Source organism: Scomber scombrus, chromosome 2, assembly GCF_963691925.1.
Source record: "Scomber scombrus chromosome 2, fScoSco1.1, whole genome shotgun sequence".
In the NCBI taxonomy this organism is placed as follows: Eukaryota; Metazoa; Chordata; class Actinopteri; order Scombriformes; family Scombridae; genus Scomber; species Scomber scombrus.
Genome location: NC_084971.1, coordinates 10,689,057 through 10,703,490, shown reverse-complemented (window position 1 = coordinate 10,703,490; position 14,434 = coordinate 10,689,057). Strand labels below are relative to the sequence as shown.

The 14,434-nt window shown below is 39.7% G+C and overlaps 2 long non-coding RNA genes across 2 annotated transcripts; both read left to right on the top strand.

Annotated features, from left to right (window-relative positions):
- Window positions 1-3,780: 3,780 nt before the first annotated feature.
- LOC134000963 (uncharacterized) lies at window positions 3,781-4,472 on the top strand. Its single transcript, XR_009927451.1, has 3 exons — window positions 3,781-3,806; window positions 3,941-4,069; window positions 4,352-4,472. It is a non-coding gene; the product is annotated as an uncharacterized LOC134000963 (long non-coding RNA).
- A 20-nt stretch (window positions 4,473-4,492) lies between these two features.
- Window positions 4,493-5,339, top strand: LOC134000970 (uncharacterized). Its single transcript, XR_009927452.1, has 3 exons — window positions 4,493-4,544; window positions 4,710-4,784; window positions 5,250-5,339. It is a non-coding gene; the product is annotated as an uncharacterized LOC134000970 (long non-coding RNA).
- The last annotated feature ends 9,095 nt before the right edge of the window (window positions 5,340-14,434 follow it).

Below are 14,434 nucleotides of genomic sequence, written 5' to 3'. Positions count from 1 at the left end.
GTTTACACAATCAATCAATCAATCACTCAATGAGTAAACCTAACTATTGGTTTTCTGAGCCTGTCCTGCCGTTAATGTCTCGGCGCCATTAATCGGTAACTACAGGTTAACGGAGCAGTTTCAAACACACCGGAGCTTTAAAGAGCTTCTGGAGGATATTTAACACAATGAATAATTATATCATGTTGTTCATAATTAATTAAACTGCGTAATGTGCAGCGCCGCCATTACAGAGTTTAGCCTGTAATGGCGGCGCTGCACTACGCAGTTTTAACCGTTAGCACAGCGGTGACGTCAGATGAAAGAAGAAATAAAGAGAAACGAGACGAAGGCGGGAAGGAAAATTGAACTCTGAATATGTTTAAACATTAACATCCACATTATTAATCCGTTTCAATCCAAGTTAATAAAAGTTAATATGTGACTTACTGACTCGCTGCTGTCGGTCACATGGTAAGCGGAGCACTGACGGTAGACAGGTGAGGCTGATCCGGCTCTTCTATTGGCTGCCGCACGGAGAGTTCTAGAAGGATTTTTACACAGCTTTGAAGCCTAATTTCATATATTTGGCGATTTTTTTAATCATTCAAAATTGGCAGGTTGGTTAAAAACACGCTTTTCTGTGGTATGTCAAACTCAGAACACATATGAATTCTTACTTTACACGGCTTTACAAGCTAACTATAACTAAACAAATAACTTTCTGAGCCTGTCATTTTGTTAAAGTAGAAATGGAGCAGTTACAAACACACACAAGCTTTAAAGAACTTGATGATATTTGACTAAATTTATATCATCTTTTTCCACAATTACTCAATAATACTGCGCACTGCAGCGCCGCCATTAGAGGCCAAACTACCGTCAGCAAAGCAGAGACATCAGAGGAAAAATGAAATACAACAACATTAAATCCTGTTTATTAAACATTAACATCCACATTGTAAATTGAGGCGTTTCAATTAAAGTTAATGAAGTTAATATTTCACTTACTGGCTGGTTGCTGTCGGTCAGACGGAGCGGATCGTGAAGAAAAGATGGAGGACAATTGGGACAAATCCGGCACTCCTATTGGCTGCTAAAAGTTGGATTCTCGAAATTGGGACAAATACAGCAACCTGATTGGCTGAGCCCGTTTTGGTCACGGGACCGCAGCCGCGAACGGCTATTGGTCAAAAGTGTGAGGAATTGGGACAATTGGGACAGAGAAGAACAACATGAAGCTTCAGTGTCAGCATTATTTCATCCTGATCAAGGCTTTCCTCCTGATAGCTGAAACACTAAAACCAGTGTTTCCCCTACCATTGTACAGGCCTGGCGGGCCGCCTGGCCAAGGTGACCTGCCGCCAGGCCAAGAAAAAAACAATCAATATGCCAAAATTAAGCCAATTCAATTCATTCATAAATCAGTTATCATTAGGAGCGCCTCTGTGCAGCGCAAAGCGAGTCAACCTGCTTCGTTGCCTAGTAACGATGCGAGTACCGCTGCTGAGAGCGCGGGCATATATTCTGGGATGTTTAAGATTTGCTAACCAACTATGGCGCCGCCGAAGAAAAGAAAAAATATCGCGGGTGACAAACAACTTAATATAAAGAAATTTTTCTGCCAGACCCCGGAGCCAAGAAAAATAGATGAAGGGAGAGTAACAGAGGCAACTCCAGAAAAAATGACAGGTGCAGGTGAGACGGAAGAAAGGGGGGCAGATTGCAGTGGAGAGGGGGGCTGCTCGGTTACTGCCTCTGACACCGGTCCGACTACCGACCCCCGTCCGACGGGTGACCGCGGGCCCGGTCCGACTGGTAACGTTGACCCAGCAAAAAAAAATACAGCTAAACACAGAACATCTGGCTGGGATCCCGAATGGCTTAACAACCACAACTACAGCCCTTGGTTGTACCACACTCCCCATGGTAAGTTTACAATTTGTTGTTTAGCTTATATTTTTGTGATTGAGGAGCTTCTCTCTCTTTTCTTTTCTTTTTTTTGGTAAGCAATAATGATGAAAATAACAGACAATAGGCTAGTTTTCCCAGGCATTGTCAAATATATGTAACTCTGTTATAATAAAATGAATAAAAAACGTATGTGTTTATTAAAAAAAATATTTATAACTGATAGAATCTCAATTATGTGTAGGGATGTTTTGTCGCTTATGCCGTCAGCATAAGCAGCCCGTTAAAAGAGGACCATCCCAGAGGGTTTTCATTGAGATCCCTTCTGCAATGTACAGAAAAGATGCACTTGATGCTCATATGGGCTCAGACCACCACGCTGCAGCCTTTCAGGCCCATGCAACTTTGATTACAAGTTAGATTAAGCCTAATGATTTCATTTAAGTGATATAATTCAGTAATATAGGCCTACAATGATTTTTACACACACACACACACACACACACAATAAATGATCCTTAAATTTAACAATTTACTAAATAAGCTTTCTCATTTTTGGTAGGTGAAAACAGACCTCAGGAACAGGCTGCAGGGGGAGCACTTGGGGGCCTGCATGAGAGTTTCTATCAATGATCCCCCTGTGGCCAAGTTCCCCTACGACAAGGCCTTGGTGAAGTTCTTCACAAAACCCAGAAAAATCAAGTGCAGCAGAGAACGATGCACACTGTGTGGTTGAAGTGCCAATGTAGCATGTTCCATTTGTATGCAATAAATGCACCTTAATAAGTCACTCTCTCCTTGTGATCTTGAATACGCTCTGGGTGAACAAAAATTTGAATGCATATATAATAATTGCAGAATTGCAGACTGCTTGCTGTGCCTTGCTGTGCGTGTGCCACACGCGTCGCGTCTGTTTAGGGTTTTTTCGTACCACCGGGCCTGAAAAAAATTCTAGGGGAAACACTGCTAAAACTGAATACAAACTAAATATAAACTAAACTAAAACTACTTCATCACTTGTTAAACTCACTAAAACTAAACTGAAATAAAAAAAGCAAACTGAAAAACTATATAAAAATAACAGCTAATGAATATTTCAGAACAATAATAACCCTGGAACAGTCAGAAAGTAACATCCACAGAGTTAACAAGATGCTGAGTTACTGCAGAGTAGCTGGCTCCTGATTGGCTGAGGCCACTCAACGAGCGGGGATGGTGGGGGTCACACAAAGTCCACTGAGAGTCTGAGCAGCAGAATCTTCCTCACTGTGTTTAACACTGACATACAACAATACTATAAACTGATGAGTTATTAATGATGTCAATTTGACTAAAATGATATCATGTTTTTCCACAATTACTCAATAATACTGCGCACTGCAGCGCCGCCATTTTAGGCCAAACTACCGTCAGGGACATCGGAGGAAAGATGAAATACAACATTAAATCCTGTATACTTATTAAACATTAACATCCACATTGTAAATAGAGGCGTTTAAATTAAAGTTAATAAAGTAAATATTTCACTTATTGACTGGTTGCTGTCGATCAGATGGTAAACGGAGCAGATCGTGCAGAAAAGATGGAGGAGAATTGGGACAAATCCGGCTCTCCTATTGGCTGCCAAAAGTTGGATGGAAATTCGGGGGGGGGGGTGTCTCGCCGACTTTACATACAGCCTTATTGGTGCTTGCCGACTAGGGATGAAAACTGTGATGCTTTGATTGGCTGCAAGTCGGCGGAGCCCTGTCCGTCGACGAGGGCGGGCAGTGATTGGTCGGTGCCGACTAGGGTTTGTTGTCGTGACCATAGATATATATAGAACACTAGACGTCTCATCCGCGCTGAGTCGAACGTCCGCACTGTCGGCCATCTTACTACGGGCAAGCTTTCTGGTGGAATCTGTGTTACCTGAGGTAAATCAGTGATCTGCACAACCGTTAATACTCTTATCTCACTGAAATCTTGATGGATTTACAAACGGTTTGGTTTCTTACAAACGTTATTAACGTGGTTATAATTCTGACAGCTTAACATGTTGAAATTGCAGGTTTTCTCTTCGAAAAACGACTTAATCGTTGCTGACTTGACAATTGAAGATGCCAGACTCTTGTGCAGCCTATGGATGCGCTAATCGGCGTTGTCTCGAAATGAGAACCAGTGGGATCACCTTTCACAAGTAGGATATTACAATATTATGACTTATTTTTAGGATAATCGTTAGTTACTTAGTGGAAGTATGTACAATACAGGTCCTGTTACACAGGAACAGCGGGGCTATTACATAATAGTATTGCTAGATTGTTGTTGACACAAAGCTTTTTAGAATATGTTTGTTAACACAATCACTGAATGAAATTTTGGACACCTTTTTATTGTTTTTAGTGGGGTTAATCTTAAATACGGATTGGAAATGTTGACAATAATTTATATATCTGGGTACATTTCTCACTTTTTTAAGGTTTCCCAAAACCGGAGAGAGGAGGCGTATGTGGGAACTTGCCCTAAGAAGGGGCGGTTTTGCTGCCTCTGACAGGACCGTGCTCTGCAGTGACCACTTCAGGAGTGAGGACTTCGACAGAACGGGGCAGACTGTCCTGCTTAAAGATGGTGTTGTGCCAACCATTTTCAGCTTTCCAGCTCATCTTCAAAGGGTATGTGTATCATTGACCAACAATAATTTAAGGTGTATAAGATTTATATATCAATATAAATATGTGATTAAATGTCACACTTTAGTTATTGTTTCTGCAAGTTATATAATGTGTTGTTTATTACAGCACATTTTAGACACTCAAAACTTCTTATGTTTATTTTAGTCGATAGCAACAAGAAGCACAACCACTTCTAGAAGAGCGGAAGATAACCTGCCAATGGACTTGATGTCTGATGTTGTGAGTATTTGCATGTGGAATGTCACAAACTAATGAGAACATAATATGGCTTGTTATATTAAATCCTTTATCTTGATGGTACCCAGGTCTATGATGGTGTTAGTAGTCTAAGAGCCCAATATTATTTGAGGTGGTACTGTGTAAAAAGTTTGAAAACCACTGGCTATCTCACTTTCTCTGTCACTCATACACTGGAATGAATAAACATGTGTGAACATTGAAACTACACCCAGGGGTAGGCAACCTTTACATTTTTGTCCAGAGCTACAAAATGCCTTATAAGTGGAGAAGCCTATACCATTTCTTAAAAGTATGCTGTTGTGTTTTCTGTTGGAGAATTGTAGAACCTAAAAATGTATTCAGGCTCACAGAATTCAAAAGTGAAGATTGAATTGTTGAAAAAGTAAGTTATTAATTTCCGTATTACTATTATTTATATATTTGTATATTTTGCCAAAACAACAGGGAGCCACTGGAGAGAGGAGATTGGGCCGCAAGCGGCAGGCCACTGACCACTTGTATGCATTGCCTGCTTGTCCTAAGGCTATAAAGTCCAAACTTAAAAATATCACATTGAATATTTTGTGTATTTAATGTTCTTTGTTGACTTCCTAGTTACTATTAAAAGGAGACCTACTGAATCACTTTTTCTAATTGAATTTCAGATCTTCCGGTTCATCTCCTGTCGAGGCAGGGCGTAGAGTACACCAAGGCCCAGAGAGATTTTGCCCTTACGCTCCATCTGCATGGTCCGAAGGCATATCACTACCTGAGAGATACTCTTTATATTCACCTGCCACATCCCAGTTCATTGCAAAGGTCTTCTTCATGATGTCTAATTTTACACTCAATTACATTAAGCACTACAGACAATATTATTTAGTATGTCCAGTGTCCACGATAGGGATGCTTGGGTTAGTGGTTAAATGGCTACGTGGTTAAATGTCTACTTTTTAATTATACAAGGTGGCTGAGCTCTCTTGATGCCAGACCTGGTCTCAACAAAATGATGTTGGACATGCTGGAAAGACGGCGTCAGGAAGATGAGGTCAATTACGGATGTGTCACTCTGATGCTGGATGCCATGTCCATAAAAAAACACGTCCAACATGATCCTCAGACACATACAATGTTTGGATATGTGGACATGGGGGATCAATTGAATGAGACTGACATAGCTTCTGAGGTTCTTGTGTTTATGGTGGTTGGGCTTCAAGGTTATTGGAAAGCTCCAATAGCATATTATTTGACCAAGTCGCTCACACCAGAATCACAGAAAGTGTTGGTAGAACATGCATTAGAAGAGCTTCATCATCGTCAGATAAGGGTGGTGTGCATGACAATGGATGGTCATGCATCAAACATCAGTATGTGCACCCAACTTGGGTGCGATTTAAAAGCAGACCCCTGTGAGCCCTTGAAGACCCATTTCCCACATCCAGTAATCCATGACAATGTTTTTGTTATGATGGACGCTTGCCACATGCTGAAGCTGACACGCAATATGTTGCAGGTACATCTTAGCTGACTGTTCTGATTTTTATACATTTTGATTGTATTTACATAATTCTGCAGAATATGGTGCTTTACAGTTGACGTGTGCAGTGAAAAAAAAAATCTGATTCTGCAGGCATACAGCCCAATTAGAAGCATTACTGGCAGTATCAATCTGATGTACATAGTTCAGCTGAACAATGTCCAAAAGAAAAGGACTACATGTTGCAAACCGAGTCACAGACAAGCATGTGAACTTTGCTAATCAAAAGATGAAGGTATGTTTGCATGATGATTTATGTATAGAGGGCCGCAATAGAAATGGGCTCTAGGGCTTTATTGTGTTTTTATACTTGTTTGTATCTTGTAACACTAATGTGCTCTTCATTTCTCCTTATACACTCAATCAAGGTCTCCCTGGCTGCTCAGACTTTGAGTAACTCTGTGGCAGTGGCGCTCCGCACCTTGCAGGACATGGGCTATGCAGAGTTCGAAGATTGTGAGGCTACTTTAGAATTAATTAAGGTAATGCAGCTAGAGATTTGCATCATTGACCAAAAACATTTCCCAACATTCTACTGTTCTTTCCCACATTTGAGTGATTAATTGCTTTAACCCCTTTAACACTTTAACACCCACGCTCCTGTCCCTCCTCGCCACATACAGTTTCAGCTTGGCCAGGCGGGACCCAGGATGGTTGACCGCCCCGATCCGGACCCAGCTCCTGTAGCTGAGAGACAAGAGTTTGGGTTAGATTACTCCCTGAACGTCATGGAGCTGTATGCACCGAACCCCACCGTGCAGTCGCCCTCTGCGTCGGTGCCTGCTCTCAGCTTGTCTTCTATGGCAGCAGCCATAGAAGGGAAGAGGCAGGCGTACTCCAGCAACACGTCCTTGTTGCCCCCCCCCCTGCTCCATCTTGTGGCTTGCCAGCAGCCCTGCCGAATAGCCGACGTCCTGAGTCAGCAGCCAGTGGAAGGTCTGACCCCGGTAGTGACCGAACTGCACCTCCATCCTGCTGAGGATGTGGCGCCGGTCAGTGGGGTTCCCTCCCTGGGCTGTGACCCGCGCCCACGCGTCAGACTTGGACCTCTGCATTGACATCAGAGGAAGGGGCTGGCTGGCAACCTGCCGGTTCTGCCTGGCCACCTGCACAGCTTCAGCAGAGGCCTGAAGCTTTAGCTGGATGGGGGACCCAGGCAGGAACCTAAACGCAGGCTTGTACTCTGTAAAAAACACAATATTATTCATTATTACTGTATTTAACACCTTTGATGGCATTTACTCACTTCACATATATTACTATATTATCTTTCATGCAATGCTGTGGACTAATGAATAGTTTCATACAGAATAAGTCATTACAATGCTGTTGAACTTTTATGGATCATTTCGTACAGAATAAGTTATTTCTACAGTGTTAATGTAATGCTGTTTAATTTTTATGGATTATTTTGTACAGAATAAGTTATTACAATGCCATTAGCTTTTATGGATAATGAAAATGTATTACCTATGCCGACTCATACACGAAAATATAAAGTTAACGCGCACATTTCCACAGAGTACAGTAATATTGCAGTTATTAATAAAGTTATTAATTAAACTGGAGGACTTGCGGAGACTCGCGCCCATTTTTACTGCTGAAGTCCCTTTTTTCAATTTTACTTTAAATGTAATATATCTCTTCAGAGCACGAACTTTAAAATATATTACACACTTTTAACACATCCTCTACCTTCGTTTTTACATTCGGCAGGATTTTTAAAAGAAAATTAACACTTATGACAGTTTTAATAGGCTATTTGGGCTGCTGCGATTTACATTACACACAGACACTTCATAGCTTTACTTAAACTCAATGAACGAAGAAGTTAAAATGAAGACAAAGTAATATGCTGAGCATGCCTTACCTCGAGATAAGTGCAAAGAGTTGGCTTTATGGCAAGGCAAAAGCGGACTTTCTCTCCCGGCTAGCGAAGACAGAAAGGATGGCCGCGCTCCACCGTGTATTGTTTAAAGCGCTGACTGACGGGACTTTGGGCCAATGGGGCGCAGAGGAGGCGGGACTTGCTTATCGGCGAAGCCAGTCACGGCAGCACACCCTGGTCGGCACTGACCAATAACAGCCCGCCGTTGTTGACGGACAGGGCTCCGCCGACTGGCAGCCAATCACAGCAGCAGAGTTTTCATCCCTAGTCGGCAAGCACCAATCCGGCATTATGTGAAGTCGGCGAAAGTCGGCGAGACACACCCCCCAACTTCCACAGGCCTATGGGACAAATACAGCAACCTGATTGGCTGAGCCCATAGACAGACTCACAGGTGGAGATGTATTCCGATGTTAAACTGTGTCTATCTAGTGCAGAGCAGAAGGTCGCCTGTTCAATACCCTACTGGAGCAAAGATGGAGAAGCGATTCAGAGTTTGTAATGCAGTTTAACTGCAGACAATATAACTACATAACAGTCTTATAAAATAAATGCCGCAATCCAGTAAATATGTACTATGTTTGTATTCCATATAATACACATGTAGCCTACACTCACAGGCCACTTCATTATATACTGTGTAATCTAATACAACAGCTCTGCTTTAAATTCTACATTTATGAAGTTTACACATTTTCAGTTTTTGTTCATATTGTGAAAAAAAGTGATAATTATGTTTATTACTGAGGTCGTACTATGTCATGGTGTACTGAGGTGCATTATATTGACTGGTGTTCCAGTTTAGTTTTTTGGAGCAATTAAATCATATCTCATAAAAATTGAACAGATAGTTTGCCATGAAATTATCTACAGTACATCAATGCTCCATAAGAGGATGAAACTCAATCAGTTATAGTTCCTGATGTTACCACTAACACTAACTAACTTAGACAAGATACCTAATAGTCTATCAGGCAGACTGTAATGAAATTTGCTCAGCATATTCATGATTTAAAGGGTATAAGCCCCTATAATTTTGATGATCTCCTTTCCAATAGTTCCAAACTAAACACAAACAACTTGAAATAATCAGTATGCTGCATCTGTCCCATATCTGTATTAAAAGAAGTTCACATACCTTTGATAGGTCCACCAGAGATTTATGTGACTTGTGATCCGACTGGTTCCACAGTGCTGGTCTGCTGTGGAAAGACTGTACGAAGAAAAGATTATATGGAAAATCAATGAATCAGCTTATTCTGAATAGTAAATTAACTTAAATCATTTGAAAAAACACAAAAAAATCACTTTCAACTAAAACGTAAACAAGCACTAATAACTGATGAGGTTTTTTTTTTTTTAAATTTTGTGGTCAATAATGCGAGGAGAATAGAAGGAAGGACAACAGAAGAAAACCAGGATGTCGTGTTGATATCATGCAGATCTGAGCTTCCTAAACACAGAGACAACCAGCTTTATACACTGGGGATTAAACCTAGACGTAACCTACAGTTATACTCATATATCGAACTGTATTGTCTGTTGCTTATTTCATGATCTTACCTACAGACAGTTGAATCTTGGCATAGTTACCAGCACTCCACTGTCTGTCTGAACCACACCAGTATGTCCCAGCATCACTTGCTTTCAGCTCTTTAATGGTGACCAGGAACGAGCTGGAAGCAGCATCACCTTGCAGTGTGAACCTGTGGTCAGTCTGGTTGGAGCTGCTTTGACTAGTCACCATGTCTGTACAGTCTTTACAGTGGTCTCCCTTACAGAGGAACTTCATGTTTGTCCTGTGCTGTGGTGGATAGGAACACTCCATGGTTACTGGGAGTCCCACAGTGCCACTCAGATTGTAGGATTTCACACAACAACACTCTGTCAAAGAAAAGCAGGTTTTAACAAAATGATTTAAGAACTGAATAACACTGCAGCCTGCAATCAGGTCAGATTAGAAATTGATGAGGTGTGCCCCACATTCGAATGTTAAATCTATTTAGACCAGTTAGGTGGAGAAAACTCAAAGCTTTCAGACACCATTTTTTTCTCAATATCTATTTTAAATTAAACTATGCTTTTGTTGAAGCAAAGTTGAGTGCAATTGTTGAGTCCAATAATTCGTTATATTAAAAGTTAAAGTTTCAAAGGTCCAAACAGAAAAATCACCAAGAGTCGTCCAGCTGAATGCAGTTAGAGTTTTATTTGTCGACAAATAATCCACGGGATCAAGATACAGCACAAGCAGCACAGAAAATGATACCCAAGTTATTTTCGGATCAAATGTTTCTTTTATACAGATAATTTTGCTGACCATTATGGGAAATCCCCTTTGCCCTAGTAAATTCCAACCAATCAGATTCCTTCCAAAACAACTTTTTCCTTGGCATTGATCACATAATGGTCTTTTCGTCAAAACTCCAGTCGCAGGTGCATGGAGTTTTTTCAGAGTGTGGCCTTGAATCTTCAGAGTGTCATACAGGGGTTACTTCAGTTCAGTTTCTTCTATACAAGAGATACTATCTCAATTATAATACTGTTTCGTAACTTTTGTTGCTGCATTCTCATTTTAAAGGATAATAATAAAAGTGTAATACATTTAATCACATATAATTCAGGGTATGTTTATCAGATCATCAAATGTACTTATTCACTCAGTAAGTGCAGAATCACATACACCTCTTTTATCATAATGCCCTCAGTTTTGATTATCTTTAGCAAATAACAATCAATAATCAAGTACCCTTTAAGCAGATACAACATTGCTCATTGTTAGTATTTAACACCCAAAATTTTACACTACAGCTGGTAAATGTCACAGTTTCATTAGTCAGTGTTAGTAGAGTTAGAAATGTTCTCTCACTATGAATCACTGCTGAAGCTTTAACTTCCTCACCTGTGACAGAGATCCAGCTGGATGGAGACTCTCCATGACTGCTGATGTGACACTTGTAGAGGCCTTCATTAGACTTGGAAACATGATGGATGGTCATGTGACCTGCAGGCTCAGTCCTGATGAGGGAGCCATCTTTATAGAAATCAGCTGGGAGGTTGGAGGTCTTATTTTTACAGTGCAGAGTGACATCATCTCCCTCCATCACAGGAAGGACAGGACTCTGCAGGATCACTGATCCACCTCAACACAGAGACAAACTACAGCACTTCATCATTTACACCCAGCTTCATCAATACTAACTCCACATTCTGATCTTACCAGTGACAGTGATGTTGATGCTGTTACTGGTTGCTCCCTCTCTGGACTCACACCAGTAAACTCCACTGTGTGAGGGTAACATGTAGCTGATTTTACAGGAGGAACCAGCTGATCTTCCCCAGCCATCTCCACACTCTTTCCTGGTTCCTCTGGTTGTGTTCCTCCTCAGCTTCCATCCAGCAGAGCTGTCGTCCTCCTCACAGCTCAGAGAGACAGTTAGTTGAAAGTGAATTTTTTTGTGTTTTTTCAAATGATTTAAGTTAATTTACTATTCAGAATAAGCTGATTCATTGATTTTCCACATAATCTTTTTCTCTAACAGACTTTCCACAGCAGACCAGCACTGTGGAACCAGTCGGATCACAAGTCACACAAATCTCTGGTGGACCTATCAAAGGTAAGTGAACTTCTTTTTATCACTTTGTGGAGACAAATATTTGGTCACACAGTTACATTATGATCACATTATAGTCCATACAAGGTAAACCAATATATTCTATTGTCACACAAAGCAAACACGAATGTAGTGATTGCACAGTTCTGAAATTTAGTGTCCCTCTGCTGTTTTGTATTTGAGATTATGCTAAATGATGACATGTGTGTTCAGGAAATGTATATCTTCATTCTCTAATTTTTTCTTTCTTTTTTTTTCCAGACACAGTGCTCATTCGAACTGTGGTTGTGCTACTCTTTCTGGCATTTGCCCTGGTCGTACTTTTTAAAGATAAATGTTACAAAGTGCTAGGTATGATTTACACAAAACTACACTGGACCATGTGCACAAAGTCAAACATCAAATACACATATATGCATACAAACAAACTGTGCAACTAATTATTGTTCTGTGTGTTTTCAGGAATCTACATTAACAGAACCGCTGAGACAGCAGAAGCAGAGGAAGTGAAGAGTGAGGACAATGTGAGAAAATGAAACTTACAGTCTAAAGCCTTGCTAGTGTTCACAAAAGACTGCAGTGTTCATTATAGTCAGCATCATACAGATATGGGACAGACGCAGCATACTGATTATTTCAAGTTGTTTGTGTTCAGTTTGGAACTATTGGAAAGGAGATCATCAAAATTATAGGGGCTTATACCCTTCAAATCATGAATATGCTGAGCAAATTTCATTACAGTCTGCCTGATAGACTATTAGATATCTTGTGTAAGTTAGTTAGTGTTAGTGGTAACATCAGGAACTATAACTGATTGAGTTTCATACTCTTATGGAGCATTGATGTACTGTAGATAATTTCATGGCAAACTATCTGTTCAATTGTTATGAGATATGATTTAATTGCTCTAAAAGAATAAAGGTTAGAGAGTCACAAAAACCATAAAAGTTCTTTGGCAAGCATGAAAACTTTTCTCAGATGTTGGTGCTGACTCAAATGTCACAAAGATCAACAAAACTATTAGGAATGATCTTTTTTTGAGAAACAGAAAGTTTCACTGAATTTCTAAGATGTTTTGCTCTTGAACAAAGAGTTAAATGACAAATTTACCAACTGACTAACATCACCATTCTTAAGCTCTACTGCTAGAGCTGTAAAACTAACATAGTTTATCATACATATAAGTACAGAAATAATAGATTTCAAAATATGTGTATAATAACTGTTACATCTACAACATGAATTCTCATCATACTTTTTCCCTCTTATATGTTTATTTTTGTTGATTGTTTTTAGGATTATGAATATCAGGAAGTAATGGTGAGATCAAAGCCGGGGACTTCTAAACAGCACAGCACCTTGCAACGACGTGATGAGGATGCAGTTGAAGGTCAATAAGATGCTTTGTACCAAGACTTCATGAAAAATTCTCATCTACTGTAATCAAATTTATATTAAAACCAATAACAGATGAACAGTATACTATACAATATACTAATATGACTTTGGTCGATTTCTGCATTTGCACCAAGTTGCCATTACCAATTGATTGATTAATTTATGCTGTAGTCTTTACTTTTGTACTCATCATGATTGCTTAGTTTTAAAATGAGAAACAGTTTAACACACCTGCACTCCTTATAAGAAGCTGTGGATAACCATTTCAGGGAAGTACCCCAAATGTACGTTACCTTTATAAATGTATATGTACCTTTAAAATTGTGAATAAATAAACAAAACCTTGAGAAACCTGTCATCACAGAGCAGTCATCATTGAAACAACTCACCATGCCATCGATTGCCAGTTCCAAAGATTTGATGAACTGAAACAATTAAGTGATTATTGTTATTATATTACAACTAGACAATATATTCCAGAGATATTCAAAGAAAGAGAAAGCAATGCAGTGGAGTCATGGCTATTAAAAAGATTTGAAACAGATCAGAGCAGGCAGAGGTTACACTGTATGCCATCAGGCATGTCAGAGTCAAAGCAGAATATGGCAATGTTGTAAAATGTATATAATGTATTTATTTTATTTTAATAACTTTTTTACTATAACTCAAAAGACCATACAGGAGGAATCTTTCTTTGACAATGACTTCAATGCTTCAAAATTTAATTCACTGTCCGTCAGTTTTCCCTGGAGGGTATTTTCTTTTATATTCAAACAGCAGGTTTTAAAGGAAATGTAGAAAATACAGCTGATTTAACTGCATGCACTGTGAGAATAAAGGAGCTGATAGTTTCACACAAACAGCTGTGTGTTATATGTTCAAAATGGAAATATTTCAACTATTTTATGCAGCTGGACATTCTTTAGACTCTAAAGAATAGTTTGAGGGGTTAGAGTATGAACTAAAATTCTATTTTTTTTTAGTGATTATTTCAGTATACTGTGATATTCTGCTTCTGTCCCCATCAGCTCATTTGATAATTATTCACCTGAGCCAAAGCTGCTCCTGCCAGCACCTGTAACCAGGCAACACCAAACAAACATACAAGGCCTCAGGACTGTGAAAACTGCTCACCACTGATGCCAAATTAACTTCTGGTTTGTTTCAGTTTGATTGTTTTTCTATATCCTATTAAGTATCCTATAACTATAAGAAG